The 26,581-nt window shown below is 43.9% G+C and overlaps 1 protein-coding gene across 4 annotated transcripts in view; it reads left to right on the top strand.

Moving 5' to 3' along the window:
- Positions 1-6,315: 6,315 nt before the first annotated feature.
- Positions 6,316-26,581, top strand: part of ZNF462 (zinc finger protein 462) — an 87,673-nt gene continuing 67,407 nt past the window's right edge. For 2 of the 4 annotated variants that reach the window (XM_048290614.1, XM_048290610.1), the window contains exon 1: positions 6,316-7,382. The gene's annotated coding sequence lies outside the window, so the exon portion shown is untranslated. The remainder of the gene's footprint in view (positions 7,383-26,581) is intronic. The other 2 variants (XM_048290612.1, XM_048290613.1) reach the window with 2 other exon arrangements.

Below are 26,581 nucleotides of genomic sequence, written 5' to 3'. Positions count from 1 at the left end.
TGTGTCTAACCCATAAATTCAAAATCATTTCACAAATCACTCAGTACCTCTCTCTTCTGAAGACAACATCAAAATGTTTCTCTCCTGAAGTCGTCTTAGCAGTGAGCATAATGCAATATTGGGATACGATAACCCAACCAGCAAACTGTTGTCATCGTCCAGAGGTCAGATGATGTAAAATGACTGCAGTTCCAATCTCACTGACTCCATCTAAAGCCACACGGAAGGTAAATGAAATCCAGCTGTGTCTTTTGAAGGACTGAATTTCATAAAACTTAATTTGCACCTACAGCAAAGAATATTTTGCTTCTAAAGATTTCAAAAATGAAAAAAAACCCCTGAATTTGATTAAGCTTCATGGTCACTGCTTTTCAGCAGTGAGAAGTGAAGTCAGGATGTGCCTTTAGTTGCTTGGAAATCCTTGTTATGGTAATTGCAGACTTTTGCAAAGTCAGTTTGTTGCTAGTCTTCTAGTGGTGGATAAAACATCCTTTTGACTAGACTTCATTCTATTATTTTATTAAATCAAACTTATCACTGAAGAGTGGATATATGCCGACAAATTACTTAATAAAGATCTAGGGCCATTTGAGGTTCATGTTTTAGTGACTAGGGATGTGTTTTGTTCGGTTCCAACCCAGTTAATTTTAACACTGAAGGAATTATTTTTCGTTAACTCCACTGCAAGTTTCACTGCTCTCCAAGCACAAGTTTTTCTGCTGCCTGCACTTTTAGACACTTTCTAAGGTTGGGGAAGTGTGACCTGTGGTACCCACGAAACCCACCTTGCGGTCTACCACAGCCTGCCAACACCACACATCCATTATTCCTGTCTCATGCCTCAATTAAAAGGTTTTGGAGTAGGGCTGGTTCTCTTTGCAAAATGATTTCTTGAGTCCTGGTCCTAGTGAAGAGTTTCTGAGGAATACTGGGGGCAGGTAAAAACCTAACTGTGAATTTACTCAGACACTTGACTGCCAAAGATTCATCTTCCTCAAAGGAGCAAAACCTCTATTTCTCTTATAATTGCCACAATATGCATCTATCAGAGAAGGAAATTACTTGCAATACCCAGCATGGTCCTCACCAGTGCACTTCTCTTAAGCATTCTCAGCAACATAAAAATATATCTTTCTATGGGTTTTCAACATGTATACTACATTCTAGGGTGTCCTTGCAGGCAAAGTGATCTCACCAGTGAAGAGCTGGCTCTTGGAGATTCCAGTCAGAGCTCTCGGATTCCAGTCTGAGCTCTGTCAGGTAAAAAAAAGCATTTAAAATTTTGTTAGCAGGCTGAAAGTTTTATGTTTTAATAGGAGAATTTTCTGAAGAGTTCTTAAGAGCATAGACTTGGGCTATTTACAAGTAAACCTTCTTAAATCCACTGTCTTCTATAAGAGAATCTGCTTAAAGAAAATTTTATTGATGAGATATCCCTTGTCTTTCATAGATGAGGGCAAGACTTCAGTGTTGCCAGCCAACCAGTTTCTCCACAAAGTCCTTTCACAGTAAGGAAACTCTTGGAGGTTAAAAAAATAAGTGAGTTGACAGGGTAAAGGTCAGATCAGCACATTACTAATCTTTTAGAGACAGGAAAGTGGAGTTCTCTCAATAGCTGCAGAACACACTATTCTACAGACAGACTGATATTTAGTTGTTCAGGCAGCTGATAGAATACTTACTCGCCTCTTGCAGAAGGACTTTGAAGCCTGGCTCTGGTAGGATAAAACAGTCATGAAGAAGAGGAGAATAAACAGAAGTTCATACAAACTCCTTGTAGGAAAAGGAAGAAATCCTTCCAAATCCGGGAAGGAAAAAAGGGAAGGCACTTCCAGTTCTGTCAGTGGACATCAACAACAGCGCCTCACTATTGATCATGGACAATGATTGTGTTCTCAGTGTCTTACTTTCCACATTGCTTTTCTGGTATCTCCTGCTCACTAAGGCTGTGTTCACTGACCTTGCTAAATGTACCAGTCTGCCAAACCCTGAAATGATGTTTCTCCATCCCATGGAGAAATAGGTTTGGGTGGAGGCAGTGGGCTAGGGGAAAAGGAAAGTCAGAACAGCATCATCTTGATCTTTCTACACTGCCTGCTCACGTTCTGCCTGTGGCCTTGCTACCCTGGGGCTCACTGTGCAGCCTCCACGGGCTGCTGTGGCTGAAGGAGCAGGATGCAGGTATCAGCCACGGCCATGCAAACCTGACCACTGCACACCAGCCAACCCCAGTTTTAGCGATGAAATGCTTGGGACTGGGCTCAGGCTGGTTAGATTTTTTTGGGTGAGGAAAGATGCAGCCAATCCGAGAGGCTGGAAAAATGTCTGGGTTTGTTTCTTTTCGTTTTTTTTCTCTTTTCTCACCCCAGGCTTTTCTTTCCCTTGGTGGAACATCGACCATCTACTCCACATCAATGACCAAAGGCTTAATTTTTTAATGTGAAACCAAGATCATCCCTTTTCCGGTGGCTTCAAACCAACACGGCGGTGGGGACACCACCTTCGCTGGGAAGATGGACGATGGCTGAAATTCCTCTCTAGCTTCCCACCCGCGTGTGGGCAGCGGGGCTGCCGTGGGCTCTGTCAGAGGAGCCCCCGCAGATCCTGGCTACAGCCCGACGTCCCCCGGAGACCCAAATGCCAGCACCCAGAGAGGACCAAACTGTCTTCCTTGCCCTTAATGGGACACTTAATCCGCCGGGGTAATTAAGACCAGGGGGGCTGTCAGCACGATTAACCTCTTTATTGCCGGCCGCGGCACCGGGGGCAGCCAGGAGGGTCCCCCCGCACTCCCACCACCCGCGGAGAATCCTGCACCCCCCGGGCTCGCCCCCCTCGCCTCCGTAGCCAGAAATGCCAGTTCCTGCGCGAAACCATCGCTCCGAGGGCTCAGGGGTCTCCGGGGAGGCTCCCCCCTTCTCTTTTCCCTGGTGGCTGCTTCTTCACAGCCCAGCGTGTCCACCTCGCTGCGGGCTCTCCCCGGCGGCGCTCTGAGCGCGGCGGGGATGTCACAAAGCCTGCGGGAGGAAGTTATGGACCACCGGACCCCTGGGGAGAAGCCTCCCGCCCCGTGCCCCCCGCCGCTGCCCCATAGAACCGCGGTTCCTCCGGCCGCCCCGACCTCCTCCCGCCGGGACCGCGGGTGCGTGTCCGGAGCCCCGCTGTCCCCCCGGAGCTCGGGGGTCTCCTCCGGGACCGCCGCGGGAGGGACTCCCCCTCCCCCCCGCCGAAGGAGCGAGGGGATAGGGCAGGAAAACACTTCCAGACTATCTCCATGAAGATCCAGTTTCTTTCTTTCTGGTCAGAAGTAACGTGTTTTGTGGTTGTGGGTTGCTCTTTCTTTCTCGGTCTCTTTTTATTTATTTTTTTTTTTTTTCCGGTTTGGGTTTGTTGTTTTGGGGTTTTTTTCCCCCCTTTTGTTTGTTTGTTTGGTTGGTTTTTAAATATAAGATATAACGCTGAGAGACAAAGAGGTGAATTATCTGCCTCGGCGTTGATGGTACGTCAACATTGCAAAGCCCAGGCGCTCTGCTCCTGCGATGAGGATGATTTATAGAAAATTGCAGGCAGAACACATGCACATTCTGGCAGCCGTAAAGACAGTCCCTCCCTTTCCTTAATGTTCTTTTATCAGCTTCTTAGGAGGTGTCCGCTCCGTTTGTCTGCATGAAACCAGTAGTCTTAGTAGGAATCCTCAGTTTTGGTGTTTTTTCCCCTTTTCCTTAAGAAGGATTCTCTAAATCCAACAGTGCTCCTGCCCAGATATTATCCTTCCTCCCATTTCTCACAGCACTTGTTTGGGGTGGAGGGGGGGGAGCGGAAAGAGGGGAGAGGAGGAGGAGGAGGAGGGAGAAGATCTTTCTCCTGTTTAGTCATTAACTTGCACGGCTCAAAGAAAAAGAAGATTTAATAGGAGGGATCCCGCATGTGTGCTTTGTACTCACGGCATTCTTGCGGATGGGAAGATCGGAGGGTGTATGGGTTTAATATTTGACCAGTACCTGGGTGACCGATTTTCGTTATTTTATTTTATTTTACTGCTATTGTTAGTATTTCTGCATTTGGTCTTCAGCTGAGCTGGGAGAGACAATGAAGTTCTAACATGCCTGACACTTCTCCCAGAGTCAGAAAACCTGAACTCAAAATTTCCAGGAGATCACCTCAGGTTCAACACTCGTATGTAACTTCCTCGGAGCAGGGGAGGATCTCCCCCTTCACCCGAACCGGAGCTCCTTGGTTCTAGTCTCTCTTCCAGCCCATGCGAGCTGCGGAGAGCTTGAGAGCTCGAGAAACCCCACTGATCTTCCAATACCAGTCATGCCCTTGTGCTCAAATTGATTTTGCCTCACTCCCGCGTATTGATTCACTGAGTCTGCACGTAAACCCTAATTCCTCCCGCCCCTCCACCCCCATCCCCCTTTCCCCGCTAGACATAACCCCAGGAAGAATCTGACCTGGTGCTGTGGAAAGATTGGAGGGGGGGGGGGGGGGGGAGCGCTGAGGTGGGGGCAGCAAAAGAAGTAGCTCAGGACAATGCTTAATAGAAACGAGACTAAATAAAAATGCAGGCTACAGCCTCTTTGTCTTTGTCTGCTTGCCTTCATCACCCAGATACCTTTCTTTGTGAGCCTTGATCGTTAGTTTCCACGGTTTTAAATAATCAGTCACAAAGAAGCAGACAACTAGGTGTTGGGAGGCATAAAAGTTATTTTAAGTGGAATTATTTATTTTATTTTGCAGCCAAAAAACGTTTCACCAATGTAGGAAGTGATTTTGGTGATAGTAGTACAAGCTCTCTTTTCTCCCAAACGCTTGTGAGAAATAAAAAACCTGGAGATGACTGTCTTTATTTCCAGGAGTAGACTTCAAAATACGTGCCAGAAATGGACAATTTGAGTGTCCTTTCTCCACATCAAATGCGAGCTGGAAGGGGGATTAAAAACCAACCACGTGGTAGATCTGGTTTTATACTTTGCAACCTCCAGCTCCATTTATGTTCTTTACCCTGCTCAGGGAAGATTAGCCTCTAGATGGATGTGTCTGAGGGATCACCTCGGGGGCAGATCTGCATGCAGAAACCGGTTTTTGTCATGGCTGGAAGAGAGCTATGACCCAGCAGAGCGCTCCATCCGAGCGGCTCCCCCAGCATCGCAGGAGCTGCTGAGTGCTCCTGCACAGCAAGCTTTGTGAAGGCAACAGCTTGGAAGGGGAAGATCTTCAGATCTTTCCCCCTTCTTCTCCTCCTCCCTGGCCTGTGAGTGATTCAGTGTCCCAAACCTTAACTTTTTGTTACCACCTTCCTCCTCTTAATCTCCTTCATCTTCAACACCTCCTCCTCTATCACTACCATCTTCTCCTCCATCTGTCTGCCTGCTGGATCTCTCTCTCGCTTGCTTGCTTTCCCCCCTCCTCTTCCACCTCCCTCCTCTTTCTTCTTGCCTTTTCCTCCTCTCTTTTCTTCTCTTTTCTTTCTCTTTTTCCTCCTCTTCCCCTACACGTTGTTGTTGTTGTTAGAAAGGATTCTTGCACCCCCTGGTGCTCTTGCGTTTTGTGTGGTAGGAGAGGAGATTGTCTTCTTTCTCTCTCTCCCTCTGGTTGCTCATTATTCAGAGAGAGACACAGAGGGTGAGAGAGAGAGAGAGAGAGAGACGGATATCTCAGGTCATCTGCAGCTGCAGCAAACCAGTGAAGGAGAGAGAGAGAGAGGGAGAGGGAGAGAGAGAGAGGGGGGGAAAAGCAGGGAAAGATGGCGATCCTCCATTGCTGAGACCTGGCAAGGAGCACATGAGACTCACAAAACAACTTCCACAACAATAACAAGAAGAGCTAGGCAGAGAGGAAGAGGAGAGGAGAGGAGGCAGCAGCAAGAGCAGCAGTGCCGGGACGCTCCTGTAAGTTCTTGCAATTAAAACCCATCTCTGGTTTGGCATTGGAGAGATCATCTCTCGTTTGTGTGTGTGTGTGTGTCTGTGTGTGTCTGTGTGTGTGTTATTTTGTTTGGTCTTTTATGTCTGTCTTTCTTTCCACCACCTTCCTCTGAAATCCATTCATTCGGTCAACGGAGGAAGGAAGAAGAAAGAAAGGAAGAAAAAAAAAAGAGAAGAGAGGGGAGCGAGAGCGGGGTGTTTTGTTTGAGAGAGAAGTCTCTTGCATGGAGGAGGAGAAGAGGAGGAGGTGCTGGTGGTGGTGGTGGTGGTGGTGGGAGGAGGAGGAAGGCGGTTAATTAATTTTTTGTTGTTGCATTACGGGGGGGTGGGGGGGAAATATGGGGAGATAAGTGAGATACCAGCCGAGCTTTCGGGGTGGGGGGTGCCTGAGAGGATATGTGTGTGTGTGCGAGGTCTGGATGGTGCTGTGCGTGTGGACTTGGATCAGAGACGGGAGACACACGGAGGAGAGAAAAGCTCCGTGCTGGCACGACCCACGCAATCGGGTGACCTCTTTCTTCCTTTCTTTCTTTCTCGCTCTCTTTCCTTCTTTCTTTCTTTCTTGCTTTCTTTCTCTCTCCCAGGCACTCTCCCCCTCCTCCTCTTTCTCCTCGTCCCCTCTCGCTGCCCTCCTCGCCGCTGGCGAGGCTGGTCCCTCACCCCGGCGGTGGTGCCTCCACCGCGGCTCTCCTGGAGTTGGGATGCGGGGGTCCCCGGCGGCGTCGGGGCTGGGGGGCTGGTGGTGCCCGCAGGAGGTGGCTTGGAGGAGGACAGCGTTCAGCTGGAGAGCAGGAGCCATTACACACGCTTGTGCTCTCCTTTGAGAGAAAAGAGAGCGAGAAGGGAAGAAAGGAAGGGGAAGGAGCCCACTTCTACTTGCTCAGTTCCCCGATGTCCCTACCTTTAAACCAGGCAAGGGAGAAGGCGCTTTCTCCCCTGCCCTTTTCTCAACCCACCCGGAGCAGGTTTCTCCCTATCTCTCCCCCTCTTTCCCTTTCTTTATCTCCCTGTCCTCCATTTGCAAGCTGTCTGCTTTGGTTCCAGTCCAGGCTCCACAACACAAAGCTTCTCCTCGCTCTCGCACACATGCACACACACGGTCCACAGGCTCTTTATGTCTTCTGGAGTAACCTTCTCCTTCCCCCCCCGTCCCCCCCGGCTCCTCTCAGCATTGTGGTTTCTATTCTCCACACAGAGAGATCCTCCTGGAGCTTCATGTAGTTGTGATCTGATAGGATTTCTTCCCCCTCCCTTCACCTCCCCTCTTTTGGGGGAGAAAAAGGGAAAAGTTTCATTTGTTTTTCTGGTGTTTGGAAGGGGAAAGACCTTCAAGTTTTGAGTGCTTTCTGCTCCTGCTTTTGTGTGCGCGTCTGTGGGGGTCTGTTTGTCTCATGAAGCTGCTTGCATGTCTAAGAGGAAGTGACTAGTTTGGCAGAGAGCTGTGATCTGAGTCAGGTAAGCCATGTCATGTTCTCTAGCTCCACCAGAAAATGGAGGAGAGAGAGAGTAGACAAAGCTGAGATGGGAAGTGCTCCTAACATTGTGGATGTCTCTCCATGTTTTGAGGCTTTGCTGGGCAGGAGCTGGCTTAATCATGATTTTTTCCCCTAAGGTTTCCTTCAGATTTTTCAATGCACAACATTGTGATGGGTCTTCTCGCTGTCTTCATGCTATCAGGAAATGAGGATTGGAGGAAATTGCTCAGATTCTCCTTCACACAGAGAAACACATCCTCAGGCTTTTTTTCTCTGATGCTTTCATGCGGAGGTCACCTTTCTAGATATTTTTCTTTGGTTAAAGACCACAGGATTTTGGAGGTTGATCAGTTGGCCAAGTAAATAGTGTATATAAGCATATATTTATAGATTCCTGAAAGCATTTGGAGGTAAGTGCTTGCAGCTTGAGGCTGCTCAGGTTCTTCCAGAGGGTATCATGAAATGTCTCTTTTTTTCCTAGGTGCTGATGCCTAATTTTTTGGGATTTTTAACATCTCATTTTCAAGAGCATTCCTTCTTTTGGATGTGTTTTAAATTAAGATGGAATATTTCTCTCCACTCACTAGGTTGCATTAAAGTGATACTGGCAAGCGTTTAGTAGGTTCCTCAGAGCATCATAACATACATAATTTCTCTTGGAAAAAGCAAAACAGTTTTCACAGCTGTCTTTTTGGTGTCATAAAATATTCTTTTTTCCTGAAACTTACAGCAACATTCTTACTGTGATTTTAATGTCATTATGGAAACCTGAGATCTTTAAAGTGAGATAGCAGTTGAGCAGGAATTTGTGTGCTTTGTTTTTAACCCACCTTTTAATCTGAAGCGATTTTGAGTAGACCCAAAGCAGGCCTCGGATCTTTTCCCACCCGCTGAAAAATACACGTCTGCTGCACAGTAGATGCAGCTCCTCAATAAGTTCAAAATACATCCTGAAATGCATGAGGGGGATACCAGGGTGCAGTGCTGCTGAGTTTGAAGGCACAGCTCCATGGGAAGGTGTGAGTAATGTCCCTACATTGGTTACTCTGAGGGATTTAAGAACAAATATGGAAAGCTGTTAAGTGGCAGGATGGGGACCAGTGAATGTGAATCAGAACACGATCCCAGATGTGCAAAAAACCAGAAAGATTTGAGGATTGCAGTGATGGGTGATGAACTTGAGATCCGGCTTAAACGTTAAAATCAATGCCCTTGTTTTATTTTTGCTGTGGAAGAAATGTTTTAATGTGTAATCTAATATGCTGTGCAAGGATATTGCTTTATCAACTGTGCATTTCTTAAGTTCTGGTTGCTGATGCGTCACCCAAATTACTAAAATACTCTGGTTGTCTCCATCTTTCAGAAGAGGGCCATGGAACATACCATTCAGGTATGTTTAATCTTACATTTTGACAAATAGAAAGGTTAACTGCTTTTGGTTTTGGGGTTTTGTTTGTTTGTTTCTGCTGTTGTTGTGGTGTTTTGGTTTTCCTTTTTTCCCCCCTGAGGTGATATTCTTTGATGCATTTTTCAGTCTCTGCACAGGTCTAAATCAGCCATTGAAGAAAAATTGAAAATTTGCCCACTGACCTTTGGTTATTTGGGTCAGATCCCAAATATCCATCCCCTATATGGACTGTATGCAGAGTGCTTGTGGCTCTCTGACAGAGAGCTGTGAATCTCTCCTCTTACTTCTGGGGAGGTCAGCCCAGTGCTGGCACTACGGTGTGCCCTGCAGACACACTGCCCTTGAACGTGGCATGTGCAATCCAAGAACAACGCTGAGATTTAAGATCAGGACCTTTATGGGAGGGCCTCTTACACCCTAGAAAACCAAACAACATTGCAGTAGTTCGAGCTGGAGTGAGAATGGTGGTGTTTTAATGGTTTGTTTATTTGTTTGGGGTTTTTTTGTAGTTTTTTTTTTTCCTGGGTTTCCTCCCTATGAGACTGAAACCTCTTCAGAGAATTATATTCTTGTTAATGGTGTTTTTTGCTGTAGTTCTGCCCACACAGACTGAAGTTCACCTTGCTATTACAATACTAGCTGAAGAACTTTTATTTAAAAAAAACCTAAAAACCAGCCAAAACAACGCAAGACAATTCTACTCCCCAAAAAAATCCCAAACAAACAAAGAAACAAATAAGAAAAACCCGAAAACCCATTGGTTTTTAAAGAAGCTCCAGAGAGAAGATCTTAATTCATGCCATGGTGATGACATGGATGTTTCTCCTAATTAGGCATAAATTTCTTCATTCAGACAATGGCTTTCAATTGGTTTTGGTTTGGAGCACACAGAACCTTTTCTTGGTGCAAGCTCTAACAGAAAGAATAAGCACTGATACCTTGTTCTCCAGTATTTAAATACGCTTTTCTTAATCACTTTTCTCACACCTATTAGACATAGCCTATGAACCACTACTTTAAAAATATGTAAACAATTACTTGATTTCCTTTCATATTTTCACTAGCTTCATACCAGGTTATGTTGATGAGAAACTTAAGATGTCATGTTTACAATTTCCTTCTGTAATTAAAAATACTATTTTGTTGCAAGAGGAAAACTAAAAATACAATTGTGTGTGCTTAAGATTGTGAAGAATATGAGGACATAATGGGGTGCTGGAAAGGGAAAGCAGGGCAACTGCAAGTGGAAACGGATAAAAATATGATTATTCCAATCCAGTAACCTTTATAACAAATTTGTTAGTGTTGTGAACTTTGACTTAAAAGAGGACTGACTTTTATGAAGACCGATAAAAGGATGATTAAAAAGAGAGTTGACAAGTAGATGACTATTGTTCAACATAGATGTCTGGACATCTGGCAGATGTTCCTCTGGGCCCCAAGGAATGGGCAAGTTTAATTTTAGCCTTAAAAAGGAAATGGGAAGAACTTAAGTCTTATAATAGTACAACTTACAGTTTGAGGGAGGTTACTTCAGAAGAGCTCAAAAGATGTCTCTTGAAATCTGGAACTCGCAGAAACCCAGTGTAAATCATCTTTTCTTATTGGGTTTTCCCGTTATTCCAAGCAACATGTGTGGAGTTACAACATAAATTGAGATTACCTCAGTTTACTGTAACACTTTCTCTGTGTGGTGTTGTGGATAATTTCCTTAATTGGGCAGAACAACACTGCTTTGAAGTAAGAAACCGCATAAAAAGGACTTAAAAGTGTGAAATTGGTGAATAGTTGTGTACTGTTTATTAACTAATATTGTCCCATGTTGAAGCTTCACCAGGCAAACTTAGGGACAAATGCAAAAGTCCCCAGTGAAATAGTGATCTGAAGAAGCTGCTAATAGAGGAAGGAGGTCCTGTTTCTCACAGATCAGGAAAGGTCTACGAAGGCCAAGATGTCTGTGTCCTTTCATGTGTCTTTTTTTTCCTTATATTTTGTTACAGTTCCAATCCATTGTAGGAGAAAAATAATGGAAATTCTCCTTTAACATCATATGTTTCTCTATTTTGACTCTTAACAGATATTTCTCTACTTTAAAGATTATATATTTTTGTGAACTTGTTCTGGATGAATATGGTCTGCTACCTGTGCCAGAACTGTATGATTTGCTTAAGGTGCATTCTTGATCCAAGATGTGTTCAAGTATGAACTTCTAATTGCTGGCTTCAGCAGAGATGTTGAACTTCATCAGTTCAAATGCTTGCTTGCTTGTCAAACAGTTGCTTCACTCTAGAACACTAAATAACCAAGAAATCTGTGGGCCCATAGGAGGTGAGCAGGAGGTCTGCTAAGAGTTAGTTGAGGAGAGAATGAGAAATGCCATCTTACTCTTCAGAGAGTGAGAATAATTTTTGAGGGGGGGAAAAAAAAATAGGACTGTGATGAGAGTGAAGGTTGCTTAAACATCTGACTTCTCAGAGAGAGGAACTCTTAATTGTTTAATCAAGAGGTGCTGGAGAAGGTAGTGTGATGCAAGTCCTCAGCTGCTGGCAGAGACACAGTTAACATTGTAAACGGTTGAACTTCAGCATGGCACTTCTCCAAATGAGTTGACTGTTGAAAATAAAATGTTCCAGAAGAACTGGGAGAACAGGAAAGAAGTTAAAATAGCATGGTTTGTATGCCAGTGCTGAAAGAAGAAAAGGGGGGAGGAAGGGAGATAGATCAACTTATGATAATTATCTTGTTGGTTGTAGCAAAAAAAAAGGGCATCAGTAGAAGTTTCCAAACTAAGAGGACCAGGTTTAATAGAATGTGCTCTTCATTTTTGTTCTGAGTTTTGGAAGTACTCTTCTGCTCTCAGGTTGTGCTTGGGAAGTTCAGCACATAGGTAAATACAAAAGCACTGAGACTGTTTTTGGGTTCTATTCCGTTTTGTTCTTTTAACTTTAAAAACAATGCCAAAGAACTAAAAAGTCTGCCCCTCATCTCTTGAGCTTTATTGAGCCATGCCAGGAGTTGCAGCACAAATACATCTCTAAAGGGATTTGAAGGAGAGGAGAGAGTCTGAGATGACGAAAGGGGAATCTTTGTGTCTAGTGCCTTATAGTTGAATACAATTTTAAGTACAATGTAATTTTTTTTTTTTTTCCTGTGCTCTTTTCAGCTCTCTGGGAGTTGAAGATCTTGGTACAGTTGCTTTGGTCAGCTTGAGGCAACATATGTTACTGCAGTAACTCAAAATATCCTGGCCTAATCAATACTTGAAGGAACTATTCTTTGAGCAATGTTTGGGAAAGAGCTTTCCCTTATTGGTTTTGACTGCTCTGTAGCAGTCATTTCTGGAGATCCGTTGGTTTTCAGGACATCTGTTCCAGACCTAGCAGCAGTGCTGTATATTATATTTTACCTTGATCAAAAGTCTCATCGCTTTTGGCTGGATTTTTTGGTGGTATAATAATGGACCTCCACAGCTGCTGTCTAGGGGAAGTACAGTGGGGTTTTGGCTTGGGCTAAAAACAGCTTCTTAGGTAGAAGATGGTAAGATCCATCAAGAGAAGCAATTAATTTAGTTTAGTTTAGCTGGCAATTGAAGGAAGATGGAAACAGGAGATCTCAGGATGTTCAGGAATTGTTCTTGAGTGGAGTCAAACGCAATTTCTTTAAGAATACTTGTTTAATAATGTCAGCATAAAGAGCTGTAGGCACAGCATCAATGTACTGAGTGGTTAGGAAGGATTTATTTAGAGCTTATTAGGGTAGAAATCATTGCAAGACCAGTGTGTGTTTAGGACGAATAATTCTGAGAAAGCACTTGATTCACTGGGCTACTTCTATTAGTTTTGAACCAGTTATATTAAGTATTCAGTTCCTGAAGTGTGTCACTTGTTACTTCCTAGTGGAAAATAAGACCTTCTAATTGGGATTATGTGTGAAGAAGCTAAGTGCTTGCATTATGTGGCTGTGTTTTTCCTTCTCCTTCCAGTTCCAGGAATATGCAATTAATAACTTGATAGTCATTTAGATAATGGGTGCTCAGCAGCCCTGGATGGTGTATTTGCAGCACTTGTTACAGATGCAGGCTCTATGCTGACCTGAAGATTAGGAAGTAGGATGTTCATCAGTGGCATTACTGTTGCTATTAAAAAGGTCTGGAAAGGGGCCTGAGAACCCCAGCTGCTGTCATGGTGTGGAGGAAGTCAGGCCTTCAAAGGATACAAGGATTAGAGCGTCAGGAAAAGTAAATGGTAGCATCAGCACAAGTAGAAAATAGGCAGAGCTATTCAGCAAACAGAAAAAAAGTAGGCTAAAGCATGCCGTAATTATGTGCAGTGGAAACTTGCTGCTAACAGAGCAATGGCATGGGGTAGAGAGGCAGGAGAGAACGATTTTTCAAGACAAAACAAAGCAGACATTGCAGAGAATGATATAGGAAGACTGAGGATTCAGTGTGCTCGTGATAATGTGAAAGAGAAGACTTTGTTTTGAAAGATGCTAAAAATGGAATCTTCTGATGCACATGTGGTCAGTGTTTCCGTGGCCTGGTAGGACAATGGGGGCTTCTTTTGCATTGCTCGGATGAGCAAACCCTTCCTTTCCGCCTGCAGCTCTTAGGTTCAAACAGTGGCTTGGGGTGGTATCGGTGGCTGCTGCGGAAAGAAGGCATCACAGGATATTCCTTTTGGGAAGAAGATGGGTCATCCTGGGTTGGACTGTTGTCATGCAAATGCTTCAAAGCACAATGGCCACTTATCACAGGAGCCAGGCAAACACATTCCTCCCACACACTGTCCCCAGACCTCTCAAAGAAAAGAGCAGGATGGGGGCATGTGACGCTTGGAACCTGTGCTCCAGCAGGCACACTTTTTTTTAATTTTCTCTGTATTTGTCAAATAAACAGCAAAGCTAAGGGGAGACTACTTGTGCTGGAAGATTCTGGTCCAGCATGATGGTGATGTGGAGGGTGGTCCATTTACCTTCTAATGACTGACATGCTGGAGAATTCAACTGAGTGTGCAGCTGGGAAAGGGATCATTAATAAAGGCCTTGCTGTGGCCCAAAAGTCAGAATTCAGCTGGCTGATGATGCTGAAAAGGGTTTGTTTTTTTCCTTTCTGCCTCCCTCTTGTTGATATTAGGGCAGCTGAAATAGATCCTAGGTCAGAAATTCCAGAAGGATTGGTGAAAGTGGTTTATGTCAGTGGTGATTGTTTAATAACTTTTTTGTCATTTCCTTTTTTTTTTTTTTTTAATTTTTAGTTTTCATGTTTTTGTTAAACAAACTGATAACTGCAGTCTGGGATAAACTTGGAACAGCCTGAGGAGTGCTGGTCTTGAGGGGGCTGCAGTGAGTCAAGGATGAGTACTCATCTCTAGTTGAGCAAACTGCTTCTGGAGAGAACTTAAGAGGCCCATGGATGTTTATTTATTTTAACTCAGACTTGGATTCTTCAGTTCTAGTCAGACTCAGCTAGATTTGTGGACATGAGGCTCTTTGTAAGGAGACCAAAGATTTGCTGTCTAGCCCTTGAAATCTTGCTCTTAATTTTTTTTGTTCCTTCAACCATCTATCCCCCTACCCAGTAAAATAGGCATAATTAGGATTTAACAGCCATATTGGAAATTAAGACCCTGGTGCTGGATTCTGTTGCTGTGTGTGTTAAAACAAACCAAGATAAGAAAAGAAAAGCCTCCTTTCATGAGTGGTTCTGGTGTGTGAGACTGGAGCAAACCTGCTCTGCTCTTGGCAGGCGCTTGAGAGATGAGATGTGGTTACCTGCCACCTTGTTTCTGTGTCACTGCTGTAATTCTGACTGATCCTGTCTTCTCAAGTGTGTTGTTGCTTGCGGTGAGTATGGACAAATATATATATTCACAGTACCTGCTTAGTTGGTGATGCAGCAAAGTTTGGAAGGCACGGTGGCCAACGGAGTCATCTTCTTGTTTTCTTCTGTGTTGTGAGACAAGTGGCGCTGTGAAAACAAATAAATAAATAAAACTTCAGTGTGAAGAAATTTGGAATTATTTCTCTCAGTATTTGATTGGGAGCTCTGATTTTGCATTTCAGTTTTTCCCCTCCCTTCTGTCTACAGCTGGGTGGCTCTGGCTCCTGGATGTGGGACCCCCAGGACTGGCGGGCTCTGAAGCCTTGCTTCTATCCTGCTCAGCTTCTAAATAGCTTGACAAGTATAAAAAAATGTAACAAATGGCTGATGGAAAATTGAGAGCAGCCAGACAGCTCTCAGCCTAGTTAATTAGCTCCTTGACTGCTGAATTGTTCCTGCCCCGTCATATGGCTGTGGCTTGCAGCCCTGCGAGAAAGAGTTTGGGTTCCCGGCCAGGAGTGCATCCCAAAAGTTGAATTAATGTAATTTCAAGTCAGTGTGGACAGGTTTCTTTTGGTCTAAATGACCTTTTATCTTTGCTGGGGGAGGGCAGTGGGGAGAAAGCGTATCAGCTTTCAGCTCTGTCAGGTCACCTAGAGGCCAAGTTCTCTTGTCTGTGATCAAGCAGATGGTGTGAAACAGCCCAGTGTGCAACAGCACCAGGGCCTGGGCAGAGGAGCACTCCAGCAGCCCTTCTGTAGGTAAATGTGACCCAAGGCCACATTCTTCTCAGCATAGATGGTGAATGGCACCTCGGGGCTTGCAGGATGGGTGTGTTTAACCCTTCAGTGGCCCTGGCTCCTGGTGTGTTCCCATCCTGGTAGGTTTGAGAAGAAGCTGTTGTTGCTCAAGAGCATGCGGGTTTCTCCTGCCAGAACACCCCGTGCATGTGTGAGACCTGAAATCTCTGGCTCCAAGGACATAACTATTACTCACTGGGACCGCTGAGAGAGTGAGTCAGTGTGTTTGGGTCTTTGCATGAATAAATGAGTAAACCTGAATTATTCTAAAAGGATCAGATTGCAGAGGTGATAAAGTACTACTATGAATTTTCCATTCCACACCCTCTACAAATGTGCTGCTCTCCTCCCACCATGGGGCAGGGACTGGGGGGGAGACAAGATTTTCAGTGTGTTGTTCTCCCAAGCAACCACATAAAAAAACTGCTGAGGCTGTACTCAGAAAATGTCTTTCAGACAGTCAGAAGCTGCTTGGCAAGGTGTCAGGCAGGTTGACCAAAGGTTGCACGAGTTGTGCTCCTGCAAAATGAACATGGAATGGTCATTGCCCTCCATGGTTCTTCAGTGCTTCCACAGGTTCACCAGTGGTGCACAGGAATATAGTTTGCTTGCTGGTATTCTGGTCTTATCTCTGAAGATATTTATTTTAAGAATTCGTGTCTACATAGGTTTGTTAATACTGTACTGTAATATCAGATGGGCTGCTGAGACCTCAAGGGGGTGAGGAATCTATTTTTAGTGTGTTTGAAGGGTAGATGATGTTTCAGGTTGTGGAATGACTTTCTAGGGGGCCTGTCACCATATACTGAAGTTTTGTATGTCATAGCAGTGGAGGCCAGTCATGTGATGATGAGTTAGTAACTTAAATGGGACATTAAAAAAAAAAAATCTTGCTCTTTGGGGAAATTTTAAAGATAGATGGAGCTAAAATGTCACACAGCCTGTTCTCATGCTTGTTTCCTTGATATGCTGAAGACATCTAATCCTCTTTACAGGTGAATTAAGCAGTCTGCTTATGAGCTGAAGGCAATACCTGCTGATCTGTTGACATCCAGATTGGAGGGTTATTCATGTCTCAGTAAGACTTTTAGTAATGGATGACCACAAGAACATTTTAGCTGCCCAGGTGGTGTGAAGAAGTTAGTCACATGTAGGAAGTTGGATATTGGCAGTGCCGTCCTCTTTGAGTGTTTGACACCCCAGCCTGCAGAGATTTGGAGCTTTAGGTTGATGATTTCCAGTCTCAGACAAATTTATGCGAGCAGCAATCTGAGCAGTGAATCCAGTCGTGCTCTCGAAGCACTGCACTGTGGTGGTAGCCATGAAGAACAGATTTTAATGATTTGTTATAGTTAGATTTTATGTGGATTTGCTTCCTATTTCCTTTGGAAGACAGCAAAACTGCAACTTTTACAGGATTCTTCTTACATTCCTGGGATTTTGTTGAGTGTGCAGGCATGTGCGCTTTATTTATTTATTTCATAACTGCTCACTGCCACTTTTAGGAATGTTAACAAAGGCTTTTTAAGAGGTCAGGCCTCACCACTGCTGCATTTTCATGTTACCGTATTGCATTTGGTAGATAATAGATGATGGGAGCTAAAGCCCTTGTGCTCTAAGAGCTCATTCATGTGAATAGTCGCTGTGCTCTGATTCTGAGTTTTCACTGCAGCTACTTGTGTGAGTAAACATTTGAAGATCAGATCCTTCGCTGCGTGGAGTAATTCTTGTGGAGCTTTCAGGGAGGCGTTTGAAAATTACATCTTGAATTGAGGATGCCCTTAACTTTCAACAGCTTCCACCTACATACATGAGATGCTCATTTGTGGTTGCATGTGAGGGCATGGCTGTAGCAGATTTGCAAGATTCAGCGGAAGCATATGCATGAGATAATTCTTTCACTTTCATTCATGTGCTCCTTCTTTCATTCTCACTCTTTCTATTTTGACAGTAGGAGCATGAATGTTATAAATACTCAACTTTGACTTCAATTAGTGCTGGCATGTCCCTCAAGTACGATTTCATGTGACTTTGCAGATGTTCTAGTGAGAACATTCCTGTTGGTGTGATTCCTGTGGATGATGTTCATGCATTCTGGAGTCCCATCATTAACTGTGGTGGTTTTGGAAGCCCTCATTTTGCCTCATTTTTTTCTTCTTAATTAAGGGATTGGCTTGAATAGATACTAATATGGTAATGGCTTGTTGAAGACAAAAGTGTTTTGGATCAGGAAAAAGGCAACCTAGGTCCTTCCACAATGACAGGAGCGTGTACCTTTGCGTGTGTGTACATAATGCAAGTTCCCATCCATGTGGTTCATGCTGCTGTGGTGGCTCATCTGGAAGATCATTTAAATATTTACTCCAAAAGATCTTGTTCTCTGTTGGTGTGAAGCAGCGTTTCCAGTTATTTTTAGGCCATTTCCATCTTAGCAACCCTGTTGGAGATAAACCAGATACAAGTGCTCCAAACCATCCCTGCGTTTTGGTAGAAATTAATAAAATAAAGTTTAATGGTTTGGTCCCAAGGGGAGAGCAGACCATCTGGTTAACAGAAGGTTAGGCAAAGCAGTACAGTGCTGAGAGTGCCATAAACCAGCCCGGAATATCTGGTGGTGTGTCCAGTTGCTGCATGTATTAAGTGTTGAAATGGTGCTCTGGGATCTGCAGAGCCAGCAGTTCTGTTACCACTGCTGTGACGCAGGAGATAATTCTGTTGGGCAAGCATCAGCATGGGGGTGGATCTACAGCACAGGATGTGTAATGTCAACATGAAGCATGGGAGCTGGCAGTAAGAAGGAAAGCAGCCATTTCATGCCAGTGCAGGAAGCCCAAATAGATTTTTTTCCCCCCTCTGCATCTTGTCCTTTTGTGCTGCTTTCATAGTTGGTATTAAACGACTACCTTCAGCTTTGTCATCTGAAAACTTCAGCCCAGCAGGGCTCCATTTCTTCCTCTCTTTCTGAACCTGTGGGGGCTTTTTTCCTTGGTTTTGTTTTGGGGGGTTTTTTTGGGTTTTTGTGTGTATGTTTCTTTTTAAAAAAAACAAACCAAACACAAAGCAATGAAGTGCACTCCAGAGGCATGTCAGATGGATTATAAAAGGGGCTGGGGGGAGGCTGAAGGGCTAAGCAGAGCTGGAGAAAGAGAAGCGTTCAGTCATGTGCAAGTCCTGAGCCTCCGATGAAGCTCCACTGTAGATCCTTTTGGCTTTAGTGCAGACACAGTTTGTTCAAAAGCTGTAACCATTTGGGAGCGTTGAACTGCAGCTGCGAAATGCAGAAGGTATGGAATGCTGTGATACTGTGTAGACCTTGAAACGCTGTAATTACTCAGAAACTCTAGGAAGCTACTGTAACTGTTCCTGCTTTCTTTTTAGCAGAAATGCACTTTTAGAATGCCTTTGTCCTATTTGGCTAAAGCCATGACACCTTTTTTTTTTTTTTTTTTTTTTTTTTAAAGAGCCAAATCTTGTTACATGTCTATCTAAGTCTGCAGAAAGAAGATTTCTAAATAAGCTTGCTAAGCATTCAATGGACTTAAAAAATCTGGTGGTATGTCTTCTGTCAGCTCAGCCACACACTGGTCAACTGGTCTAGGGTTTTTTTCCACCCATACCATTTGGAGATACCTTCCTGTAGCTGCAGCTTGGGAAACTCCAGAATACCAGAGCTTGCTTCTTGATGGACACAGCAGAGCTGAACTTCATAATCAGAGCTCTCATGGTTTCCATTGCCTGTTCAGCAGGATCTTCAGAGAATATATTACAGATCCCCTTGAATGAATCCTTGTCTTAGACACCGTTCCGTGGCAGCCCTGCAGAAGCATGACTTCCTTCATGTGTTCCTAAGAACTGGAGTGGGAGTGTGGGAGTAGTCAGCCCACAGGTATGTTTTCCCAGTTGCAACTTGGTGATGGGAGGAGGGAATGCACATAAAACATGGCTTGTGTGTGAAGACTGTTTGTTCTGTTCTGCAGTAACTCCATCCTTAAAACTGCCCCACTGGCCCCATTCAGATTTTTTGGTTGGAGCTATGGGACTCTGGCACTTCTGCATAGGGCTCTTGCAAAGAAGTGGCACTGAGGAGTTATCTGAGACTTGAACACCATCTCTCAGGGCAGAACTCTCTCTTGGTTCCATAGATATGCCATGGTGTGGCTGTTTCATCATCACAAGTCTTAGGGATGCAGGCAAATCAAAAGATTTTTTAAAAATAAAGTATGGCCACCCTGTTCTGTCTATCCACATAATTTCCATTGCAGGTTGTATTTTGTAGTGGCTGGTTGTTTTGTGCCTTTTCTAGTGGCGTTGGAACAGTTTTCAGAACATGCTGGAGGAATGTTCATCAGAGGTTCTTCTTCATATGCAAATGAACAATGCCACCAGATAATTGTCTGCACGTTTTCTCATACACCATCTCTGTACTGCGAAGAAAATGCATTGTCCTTGACTTTTTCCTACTGAAAAAGGTGCTACTTGCTGAAGATAGTTTATTATAAATAACTACTAAGATGATAATCTCACCACAGCATGCTTGGCAGTCTTCCACTGAGTTAGCCTGTTTCAGCAAGGAGCTGTCGCTTAAGATACAAAGCAATCTGCAGGGACATATGATCACACACACTGACTATTTTCTCAGTCATCATGGATGCCTTATCATTTCCTGTGTCTGTAATTAGGAACTGGAATTATTGTCTGGTAAACCAGCAGGATCCACCACCAGAAAGATGGACCTGAGTTCCCACCTCACAAAGATTTGGTTGCAGAGAAGTTCGCAGTTATGGAGGCTCTAGTAGAAGAATGTCTGTTAGACATGGGCTTTTTGCCTTTTATTTTTGTCACAAGGATAGATGTGAATTACTGGGGAAACTCTTGAGATATATATATATATATATATATATATATATATATGTTTACAGCACTCATTCCTATTTTAAATTATGGAGAAATACAAGCCTATCCCTGGTAATGGTGTAGAGAGGATTTTTTTTTTTTACTGTTTGCTTTGTTTGGCTAAATAACAGCCTCAGGATCTCTGAATGTTTTGTTTCGTAGAGATACTGTCCAGAAGGAAGACTGTGATAAAGAGATAAGAGACTATATCCATTTTTTATGAGAGTGTAGAAAACTAATATTAGTATCCCAATATACTTAGTGGGAAGATTTAGCTGTAGTCACATAGCTCGATGGTGTCTTTTTTGAATTTGAAAAGTTCACAGTGCTTTGTGCTACGTGGCTGTTGAGTTACCATGTTATTGCAACAGTTATGTGATGGGTATCAGTGGCTGCTGTATGCAAACTTCCTCTCAATGAGGGTGCTGGCAAGTGTTCACCTTTTATTTGTCTAAAAACAACTGGATCAGGCCATCTCTACTGCTTTGTTGACAGTATAATATGAGTCAGAACTTTTTCTAACTTCCATGTTACTCATGGATTCTCCTCTGTGGTGCCTGGTGCTTCTCAGTCCTAAAAACTTGTCTTTCAAGCTTGGGCACCTGCGGTTGCTTAAAAGTGTGGAATGTGATATTTAGTGGAGGCCCTTGGTAAGATTGAGGTGGAACAAATGAAGATATCAGCAATTATGATGGACTTCTTTTTCTACTGGTTTTGGCAGATGATGTTAAATCCATGTATCTCAACGAGATCAATCAGAAAGCAAACATGCTTTCTCAAAGAATTTAGTCAAAGACTGACTTGCAAGGCTTAGTATCAGCCCTCATTTCTCCCAAACCTTGCAAGAGTTTGGAATTGACTCATCTGGACAGAGAGATGCTAAATCTTTATCTAGTGATGGTATCCTTCCCTACAAACTCTACAGAGGCTCTGCTCTTTCCCTGTGAAGTTGTGGGAGCAGATTAATGATGGAACGGGCTCTGCTCCATAAGATAAGGAAATCATTGGAGCTGGTTCCTGATGTTTGATGTCCCAGGTGTGACCGTGGACTGTTCTTCATATCAAAATCTGACCCAGATGCTTTTACACTTCTAGGATGGCTCTTCAGAGTCTGTCATGTCCATAAGTCACCTGCCCTGGGCGACCTTGTGTCTTTAAGGAAAATCCCATGGAACAGTTAGCTTCCACCTTACTGAAGGACACACTCTGAAGAGCCAGCTCATTAGGCAAGCTTTGAAGGGTGTGCTCTGCAGAGCAGCTTCCTGTTATTTGGTTAATGGTTGACCTAGTTCTATTGCCATATGCCTCCTGGAACGCATTCTAATATAAAATATGTGCTAAAGCAAGACTGGGATAATAGATGGAACGTCAAAGCCTCTATGAGACAGAAATCATATAATGCTGTTGCATTTTGGACATAGTTACTAAAAATGGCAGTATCTTCATGGAGCTGTATTGATTCTGATGGCAAACTCAGGAATGTTGAACACAGCCACTCATGTATTTTTTTTTTTTTCCCAGGCTGGCCTTGTACAAAAGGTTTGTATCAATAATTCCCCCTGCTCCGTATGTGAAGTTAAAGTTAGGTAGTGAAGCATTCAGAGTGATATTACAGCTGTGAGAAAAGATTAGATTAGATTTGGCTAAAGGCAGGAGGATTTTTTCCCTGTGGTAGGTGTTTTTTCCATTGCAACCATTGGATTAGCAAATTTTTTTTCCTTTTTAAATGCTGGCTAGAAGCCAGAAATGGGTATTAGAGCTTTTACCTGATAACAGAGACAGAATACTCACACACATACTTGCACTTAGGCAAAAATATGAGGAATTTGGAGGTAGTAGGTAAAGTTCAACCTCCAGCCTGAACGAGGCTTTGCGACACACTGAAGTTCTGAAGAACTTGCTGGCTGTGTTTTCTGGTTGATTTGGTTTTCTGCCCTAGGAAGAGGAAGGATGTATGATAACGACTGTTTTCATAAGCAAGTATGGTAGAACAGGGGGAAGGGAAAGCTAAAGCCACGTTTTGTAACCTCTTCAGAGCTCAGCACTCTATCAGTAGATGTGGAGATCTGTTTTGCCTCCGAGTGTGCGGGAAGCTGAACTGCTCACCAGACAGTAATTCCACGGTGTGTGTTCACACAACCTGGCAGTGGCCAACCTTTGTCTCTTCGCTTGCAGATGGCTTGCAAGCAGTCCAGGTGTGAATTCTGGGCAGAGGTATGTCACCACAGTGGTGGGGGGGGCTGGGCCCAGCCTGATTTGTCTGTGTGGGATGCAGTAAGCTGTCAGGACATGCAGGTGCTGCTGATGGGCAGGAGGAGTGCCCAACCTTCAGAGAAGTGGTGGGAGTCACAGTCATCTCTTGCCTCTCTTAAGTCCTTCAACCTGAGCCTGTTTAGGTGCATCTTCTGACTCCGGGCTCATTTGTGTGAGGCTGGGAATATTTCGGCAGGTTTGTCTAGGATACATGTAGCAACAGCATTGTGCAGTTTCCCCTTCTTCCTTAAGTGTGTAATACTGAACTGAGTTTTTTTGTAGGAGAGCTGCCTGGTGGAAAACAAAACTGCAACATTTTTAGCAGGACATAATGTGTTGTGTGAGCCGTAAATCATACTGGTCATGAAAAAAAAAAAAGGAGGAAAAAAAAAAAAAAATATCTCTGCTCTGCGACTGACACAAGCACAGCTATTTGTGCAACCTGATCAGAACAAAGGATAATGCTTCTGCTGCAAGATCAGACAGATCTGACGTTTCAGCAGGCTGAGCAAATGAATGGCGGAAGTGGTCCGCCTCCTCTTATCCATTGTCTCAAAGATGCAGGCTCATGGAGAAGAAAGGGAGTTTGAATAGGGCTTCTGAAGGAATATGCTGCTTTGTGTTCTGTGGGAAGAGAGCAAGGAGGAGTTCTAGAAGTTCTCTGCATTGGCAGGCTGACAAGCCTGTAGCAGGAAAATGTGGCAGTGGACTACTGGTATTGAAGGAGCACTTTCACTTCTGTAGCCTGCATAGAAAATCTGATCTGTAATTAGGAAACTGCTGAAATGTTCCAGGCCTGGAATATGAGACCAAGCCTACCTTGAAGGATACTCAGTGGGTCTTTAAATCCACTGAACTATGATCTCCTAGCTGAGACTTTTTCTATACTTTTCTTCTTGGTTTTTTGTGGTTTTCTTTTTTTTTTTTCCCCCCTTTTGTTCTTTCCCTGTGTCCCCTAAATAGCTTGTCTGTGTTTTCTGGGATACCTCTCAGTTGTGTTCCTGATGGGACTTTTGCATAGGAAGAGCTGGACTGATGAAATTGCTGGGACAGTCAGAACCTTCTCCTTGGGAGATTCTTGTGGTTTCTCTTGCTCCAGCTGTCAGATTAACCCAACTGGGATTTTAGTAGCAATCTCCCTTTTTAAAAGCATAATGAAGCCAAGGAAATGTGAGAAGAGTGAGAGCAGGACAGGAATTTTTGATAAGCTGCATAGAATTGAGGGTTACTTCACATTTCAGAACTATAATATATGACTTCCAGCCTCAAGGGGTATTTCAGCTGAGAAATGAATCCTTCGGAGGGAGGGGTGTAGAATTTATATCAGTAACCTTGCTGGTTAGATCTCAGTGTATTACCTTTTTGCTTGGTCACTGGGACTAGAAATTGCTAGCAGTTAGGTGCACCATGATTGGAAGGCTTTCATATGGAACCAGTTTTCTTTAAAATAGAGCATTCCTTGGCTCAGGAATCAACAGCTGTAATTTTTTTTTTAGCAAACATGCTATTTTCTCTTCTTTGAGTTAATGAAGATTAGATTTGTATCTGTGCTAACACAACTGGTCTTGGCCATCCACAAGATCCCTTCTGCCCTTTTTTTCCCCCCACATACAGCCTAGAAGATTCTGTCAATTCAAAAGAGACATAATTAATTCCTCAGGATGCTGACAGTCCATCATCAGCATGCACTGGGAATGAAGCTGCTGCTTTAGAAGCCCACTTAAAAAAAAGCGCATCAGAAAGTCATCAGACTCTCCTGACTGGAAGCCTGTGTTGACACTTTCAAATGTGTGATGGCTGGGCTGCCGTGATTGGCATGTTTAGTATCCAAAAGCAATTGTGAAAATTTGCAGAATCACACAGAATCACAGCAAGGATCAGGTTGGAAAGGGACCACTGGAGGTCATCTGGTCCAACCTCCTGTTGTCTCTTTTCAAGAAACAGCCCCAGTTCTCCCAGCCTTTCTGCATGAAGGAGATGCTCCAGTGCCTCAATCACATTTGTATCCTCTGCTGGCCCTGCTCCAGGAGCTCCGTGTCCCTCTTGTGCTGAGGAGCCAGAGCTGGACACAGCGCTCCAGAGCTGCCTCGCAGGGCTGGGCAGAGGGGCAGGATCCCTCCCTGACCTGCTGGCAATGCCCTTCTGAGTGCACCCCAGGATCCCATTGGCCTCCTTGTGCCCAGGACACTCTGCTGGCTCGGGGACAGCTGTTTGTCCCCCAGGACCTCCAGGTCCTTCTCTGCAGAGCCGTGTTCCAGCAGATCACCCCGGCCTGTGCTGCTGCTTGGGGTTATTCCTGCCCATGTGCGGGACCCTGTATTGCTGAATTTCAAAAAGTCCTGCTCTGCCCATCCCTTCAGGCACTTGAGGCCCTTGAGAATGGCAGCACAGCACTTTGGGGCATCAGCCACTCCCAGTTTTGTATCATCAGTGAACTTGCTGAGGGGACACTCTATACCAAGCCATTAAACAATACTGGACCCAGTGTCCAACCTTGGGGACACCACTAATTACAGGACTCTGTGCCACTGGTCACATCCTCTGAGACTGCCCTTCAGCCAGTTCTCAATCCACCTCACTGTTCCCTCTGTTTATTCTCAGCAGAGGCTAAAAAGCCATCCCAGAGGATGTGCCATACTGGATTTGTCCCAACAACCACCAGCATGAGTTTCCAGCATCTTTGACCTGAAGGGAGTAATACTGGGGACAGGAAATAATACCACAATATTGCTCCTTTATTCAACCATGGCTGCAAACTGTGTCTAAACTAAGTCAGTGTTATTTGGACAAGATGATCAAAAATGTTTATATTCCAAAACTGTCCTATGGAAGGAGATCAGTGAGCTTTCAATCCATGCCTGAGTGTGAGGACAAGGGGAAAAATCTCATGGGTGCATATAAATCTCACCAAAAAAAAGAAAAAAAAAAAAAAAAAGAAAAAAAAAAAAAAGGAGTGTTCTCTCAAGTGATAAAGTTTTGGGTCTAAAAGTGAAAGAACAGTATCAGCCTGCCACTAAGCAGAGATTAAAAGGTCAATTGTGTATCAGTGAAGGCTGCAAAATGATCTCTCACTATCTTCTGCATACTCACCTCTTCAAGAAGTAGGAGGGACAGTAGAGGATCTTGGCTAGGTTTGGAGATCTTGAGAAAAGCATCCTTTGAAGCTGTTACCAAATTTATGTTAGGCAGATCTTATCTTTATGGGATATTTTTATTATTTTCTTAGTAATAGATCTCCTTAAGATATAAGACAGTTGGACCAATCACTGCTTTCTGAAAAGTCAGAGCACTGTGCCAATCATAAAGCAGATAATGTTTTTGCCAAAAAAAAAAAAAAAAAAAAAAAAAAAAAAAAAAAGCAGCTATATTGTGACCTAAATCAAAGAGGAAGCATGGGAAGCAAGGAGGAGTGGCTTGCATGAATGACAGCAGTGTGCTTGGGTTCTCAGGCATCTCTTAGGTCAAGCAGAGTGGATGTCTGAAGTTCCTGTGGACAAAACTTGAATTTTGGAATTCATCCATTGCACTCAAAAGACTACAACAGACTTTTGGGTTGTCGTTGAATGTTCACAGTGGAGCTGAGCTGAAGGAGACAAATGATCAAAACATGTATTTGCACCATCTTTAGATCTAAGTCTGACATCTTGTGTGGTTTGCTTTTTGTTTGTTTCTGTTTTGGTTTACTTCCCCCCAAGTAAAAGGAATCGAGAATTGGGTCAGTGCCTCAGGGATCATCCAGATGGAGGCACCTGTTTTTTGCAGCTCTAGGAGAGAGGGACTGTGGGATGAGAAAATTCCATGCAGACAGTGCAGGAGAGTCATAGATCCCACTGGCCATTGGCTTTTCTGGCATATCAGAAGACTTCTGGATCTTTCCAAGATTGAAGTAATGACCTTGCTTTGATGTATCAAACAAATAACACCAGTGCTGTGCCTCTGAGAACCCTTGATCCCAAAGAGATAAGCAAGGGTTTTCCTTTGTATTTTGGACCCATTCCATTCAA

This window comes from Corvus hawaiiensis, chromosome Z (genome assembly GCF_020740725.1).
Source record: "Corvus hawaiiensis isolate bCorHaw1 chromosome Z, bCorHaw1.pri.cur, whole genome shotgun sequence".
Lineage (NCBI taxonomy): Eukaryota > Metazoa > Chordata > Aves > Passeriformes > Corvidae > Corvus > Corvus hawaiiensis.
This window is presented reverse-complemented; position numbering and strand designations above follow the sequence as displayed.